The sequence below is a fragment of the Mirounga angustirostris genome, unplaced genomic scaffold (genome assembly GCF_029215605.1).
Source record: "Mirounga angustirostris isolate CCGP_5_RB_7025 unplaced genomic scaffold, mMirAng1.0.hap1 SCAF_13, whole genome shotgun sequence".
NCBI lineage: Eukaryota > Metazoa > Chordata > Mammalia > Carnivora > Phocidae > Mirounga > Mirounga angustirostris.
In genome coordinates this window covers 103,244,271-103,250,270 of record NW_026991721.1, presented here as the reverse complement: position 1 = coordinate 103,250,270, position 6,000 = coordinate 103,244,271, and positions in this window count along the sequence as shown.

Genomic DNA, 6,000 nt, shown 5'->3' with positions numbered 1-6,000 from the left:
AGTTTGTTAGGAAAAACACTTAATATGCTATGCCTGGGCCAACACATTTGATTTATCTATTAAAATATGCTAAATTTGTCATTCTTATCTTATGCTAACAAATGTTGGGGATTGGTAAACTTTAAGTCTTCATTTTCTTATATTATGCCAATGTTTTTCACCCACTCTCAATCTTTGTGTAATATTGGTAGTTTTTGTCATTCTCCTGGCCTGGGACAGAGGGAAATCTTGAGCTGATTCTGTTTATTCTCCTTTCAGGTACAGATGTGAAGTGGAGGTTTTCCTTTATTTTCCCCATCTGTCTTGTACACCTGGGTGATCAAATCATTGCTGTGGGGAGCTTATGAATGTCCTGAATTGCCATAATTTGGAAAGGGCTGAGCAAAATATTAGTCCAGACAAATAGCACTCCTACTCAATTATCAGTGTGTCATAGGGAATCAGATATTGCTGGGAGGCCCACCCAGGATGGTTATAGTAGGTTAATAGAACTTCATCTTGAAGGAAATTCACATTGCTTATTTGAGCTACAACAGAAGACCTTTTGTATACTGACTTGGTTTCCACTTTTGGTTAATGGTACCCATGTGGACAGATTTTGGGTGTTCTCTATTTGCTGATTCCTCTCTGATCTGTGAAGTGGAGCATCTTCCTTCATGGTTATGCCATCTCTAATTTTCCTCCCCGTCATCAGCTATGCAAATTCTTATCTATCCTCATGTTTGAATTGTATGGCTCTTAAACTATTCTCTTTCCCATGTGTTGTTTATACATAAATATTGTGTTTCTTGTTGCAGGAATTTTTTCTTGTTGCTATTCAAAGCTAAACTCCTGGTATTCAAGGACATCACTTTACTTTCAAGAGATGACTGTCTTTACCATGATTTTGATACTTTACTCCACAGGTGGAATTGACATTTCTTTTAGATGGCCTCTTGAGGCTGTTAATGAAATTGAAGTAGTTGGGGGTGCCTGAGTGGCTCAGTTGGTTAAGTGTCTGCCTTCAGCTCAGGTCATGATTCCAGGGTCCTGGGATCAAGCCCCACATCAGGCTCCCTGCTCAGTGGGGTGTCTGCTTCTCCCTCTGCCACTTTCTTGCTCATTCTCTCTCTCTTTCTCAAATAAATAAATAAAATTAAAAAAGAAAAGAAATTGAAGTAATTGTTAGTATTGGGCAAGAGAGGAAACAGGGTAACCAGGAAAAAGTGGGAAAAAAAATCTTAGGTAATATTTAGAAAGAGCATCCATTGGTAAAATGTGTTAGGTAGGGAATATTCAATATTATACTACTAGTAACTTTACTTTTTTTTTCATGTTTTAAAGGAAACGTCTAGGGGGAAAAAAGTATGCTTTCTAACATACAGAGAGCAGGGAGGCTTTACCACCCTCCTACATTCTTTATCTGTACTATATAAAATTATTCTCTGGGAGATAAGACCCTAAATGGCTCCATTATGTCATGGTTTGAGTTCCTGCAGAAGCAAACCCTGACTAAGGGTTTGAGTGCAAAGAGCTTACATGGGAAATACGACAAGAATTGGGAGTAGGGAAGTAAGGGAAGAGAATGATGTCATTCCAGGTACATTAATGAGCAGGTTATCACAGAGGACAACTGGGGCTCAAGTACTGCTGGGTATCTTGGGAGGTTGTGTGGCATGTGCCTCAAAAGGGCGTGGAAGGAATGAAGAAGCTTTGTCCTTTGGCTGAGTTCTCCTTGGGAAGTCAACTGACTGATACTCCAGCCTGCCTCGCATGGGCCTACCATATCAGAAAAAAGTAGGGAGATGCAGATGCTTATAGTAGAAAGCTGTCGACACCCTTAAGAACTGTGAATGCCAAGGCGGTATGTGTAGGGCACTTAACCTCTAAGTCTCAGTAGCTTATCAACAACAAAACACTCTTTCTCACTAGTACTGCATGTACATCACAAGTTGGCATGACAGTCTGTCTACTCAGTGACATCTTCTCTTCAGGATGAGGCTGACTGAAAGTTGATGGTCTTTGTGGCAGAAGGAAATGGAGTTCTGGAGGATAAGACACAAATAATTAAATTCTCCCGCCTAGAAACAATAGATGTCACTTCTTCTGACAACTCATTGGCTGGGAATAGTCACATGATTCCTCTCAAAAGCAAGGGAGCCAGGAAATTCTCTTTTGTATATGCTTGAAAGAGAGAGAGAGAGAAATAGATGTAAATAAGCTGCACAACTTACCACAGTTTTCTCTTCTGGTCACCAAATATTTGGTTAACATTCCTTCTCACATGCAAGTATACTCACCCTCTCCCTAAGGAAAACTACCCAAAAGTCCTCTCTAGTCACAGAATTAGGAAACTCCTTCCATCCCCATGCACCCACTAGACAATGGGGCAAAGGGATAGCATACCTGCAGTAAAGACTCCCATTTGGAAATGGGAACAATGGAAATACAAAGCTAACTCTAGTCTGTGCTAATTCTGATATCCTACTAGGCAGACACTTGAAGGTCCTTCCTCTGTGGAGAAGAAATATTCTCTGCTTGAACTGCACTTCTCTGAAGAAGAGCTCCCTTGTTTGTTTCCTGCAAGTACAGTCTCCTTTACTCTAGACTAATGCAACAAACAAACAAACTCTTTCAAAAACTTAAGTTTCTTATGAATATTTGATTTATGCTATTCCATTTGTCAATAATCCCACTCAAAATTCTTTTCAAGACCCATTTTCATGTCTGGCATCTTTCTTTTCCTCCTTACTCCATGCCTTTGCTTCTCTATTTAGTTGAAGGTGTTTGGAGCATATGAGGCTCACACGGTCAGTCTGTTTTCCCCTCTACATCATTTTATCCAATTGAAAGGATTTATTGAGGCTACCTTAATCCATTCAGACATTTTTAAATAGCATAATAGCTGCATCCTTGATTTGATTCTTGCTGCAAATTTGAATTTTAAATCTGTTACTCAAAGCACTTTTCAATTTTATCTATCATTATTTGAAGTTGGAAGCAATTATCTCCACTGTATTTACAAGTTTCCAAAATTGCAGGAGACCCCCCCCCACCCCAATTTTCTTTCATTCCTTCTTGAAATCTGGCCAATTCTTTTCTCTTTTCTAAAAGGTTCTTTTTTCTGACAGCTTGCTGGACACAGCTACGAGCAACCAATACATATAAATAACACTGTCTTTCAACCTTTTCCCTGTTGCTAAAAGTTCATTAAGCGCATGCTTGGCTCTCCAAGTTATTGTAGACATCAGTTCTACTAAATGTCTTGCCAGTGTATAATCTGGAAAGCTACCCTTCTAACTCTTGAGAATAGTTCTCTTTCAGCCCACCACCTGATTCCTAAGCTAGCGGCACATACTTTTCATATTTTTTGTGGTGTTGCTCCACTTCTAGATAAACACATCTGGATCAGTCACTGTAATCTAAGTTACGCTGTGATAGGAGCAACCTCGAAATTTTCAGTGGTGCAAAATAACAGGTTTATTTCTTAATCATGCTTTTATATCCATCGTGGTTTTGCCGGGAGATTTTCTTAGTGTCATCTTGTTCTAATTACATGCTGATGGAGAAGCCATCATCTTGAAATTTGTCATTGCAGAGTGAAAATGTGGTCTGGGAAGTCTAACACAACAATTAAATGTTCCAGTCCCAAATGGACACACATGTCACTTCTGCTCACATCTCCTTAACCAGAAACTGTCATTTGGTGCTGTCTAGTCACCAAAGGGTCATGAAATTCAGATTTCCCTCTGCCTGGAACGAGAAAATAGCCTAATGCTTATTAAGCAGAGCAATGACCACCAGAGTCAATTATATGTTTCAAGCAGAACAAATTTGTTTAATATAATACGGTTTGCTACTTATCTGTATGTAGGTTGCTAAAAAGGATTTTCTTAACTCAGATTTTAAGCTGTATTTGTGTGCCTCACTGTAACAAGGAAATTGAGAATAATGTACATTGAGAATAGCTTGAAAAATAATCAGTGGACTCAAATTTTATTTCTTATTTTTTTTCCTGTTTAAATGATGATTTTGAAAGATTAAAATTGTACTGTTGGTATTGTGTACTGTGTAGACCAATATTGCCTGTAATAAAGATTTTGTATTTCATTTTTATTTTTTTAAATTTTTTTGAGAGAGAGAGAAATGCATGAGCTGGTGGGGAGTGGAGGGGGGGGTGGCGCGGAGAACAGAGACAGAGGGAAAGGGAGAGAATCTTAAGCAGGCTCTATGCCCAGTGCAGAGCCCAATGCAGGATTTGATCTCATAACCCTGAGATCATAACCTGAGATCATGACATGAGCCGAAATCAAGAGTCAGACACTTAATCAACTGATCCACGCAGGTGCTCCAAGATTTTGTTTTTTTTAAAAAATGGGGTAGAGCCTGAGCAGAGGAGACACACACTGCTCTCTCCCACCTCCTAGTAGATGGGAGGTAGAGAAGCAACCATCCTTTACTCTCTGAGTATGTTCAGCAGGCATTACCTGCTAACAAAGCCATACATACTTGCAGTCTTTGCCAGCTTCTAACCGCTTGGGAATATAGGACCTGGAGATACTGAAGTTTCAGAAACACAAAATGTTGGTGTTTGAGGGAGTTTTCAATTTCATATAAGCTAATTTCTAATTTTTTAAAGATAAGAAAACGTTACTAATGGTAGGCATTAATGATTTATACTACTAATAATTACCACTTATTGAATATTATGTGTCAGAAACTGTTTTAAGCAGCTTATATTTGTTTTTTCATTTAATCCTCCAACCAAACCAATGAAGAGATACTGTTATTATTGCTAGCCACATTTTATATATTAAAAAGCTTCGGCTGAGGGAGGGCCACTGACTTGCCTAAATTAGCATGGACAGCCAGTGTTAGGTCTTGGACTCAAATGCAAATCCGCCTGGTTCCAATATCCTTGTCGAACATTGCAGGATACCTCCTCCTAGGACAGTAGCTCATCTGTCATTATTAAATTTTCATTTTCAGTACCTTCTCTTTTAATACAGTAATATATTATCAGAATTTGTTTTTCCCTCATGATATTAGATATCTCTGAGTTATGTGATAAGCATAAAAAAATACCTTTGCTGAACTGATTCCAGTAAAGACTGAATCCCCAAATCCCAAGATGTTTAATTATTGTGTCCAGATGCTGGGATGACAAGTTTTATTTACATGTCCCTCATTTGTTTCCATGCTTGGTTTGGTTCCTCTTTGCTCTGCAACTGTCCTTGGGGGCATTTCTGCTTAATGGAATAACAAGATCAATAAGCAAGGCTGTTTTATTAGCCTCAACAAATAGCAGAATAACTGGCCTGATGGTCACATTTTTGTGGATCTGTTACCAGGACTTGGATGTTTTGCGTTTTATAATAGCCATTGCTCAGGGAATGCAGATGGAAAGATTTAAAGAGAGTCCTGATGACATTATGTAAACCCCTGGATCCAGTCATACTTGAGGTTAAGTAATTCCATATTCTCCCTGATAAAGTCTTTTTTTTCTCTTAAGGTATTTCAAGCATTAAAATTAGTTATATCGCATTGTTGCCTTAATTCACATGGGTCAAGGTATGTTAGATATACTTTCTATTTCTTATGAATAGTTTCTTCTACCACAAATCTATATGAAGAAGAGGTACTCTGAAGGACACAGATTAGTTCTCATCTCTACGTTATAAGGCCTCTACTTGCATTAACTGAGCAATTTGGCAACATCACCTCTCACTCTATACCATGATATTCACTTCAAAATTACACACATTACAATTATATATCATCTTTTATTCTAGGTCTTCATAATAAAGAGTCTGTATTAGCTTCCTATAACCGATGTGACAAATTACCACAAATTTAGTGGCTTAAAAGCATGCAAATTTATTCTTACTATTTTAGAGGTCAGAATTCAGAAATCAGTATCATTGGGTGAAAGTCAAGGTGTCAGCAGGGCAGGACTGTGCCCCCTTAGGTGGCTTTAGGTGAATCCTTTTCTAGCTTCTAGGGCTACATTCTTTGCATTCA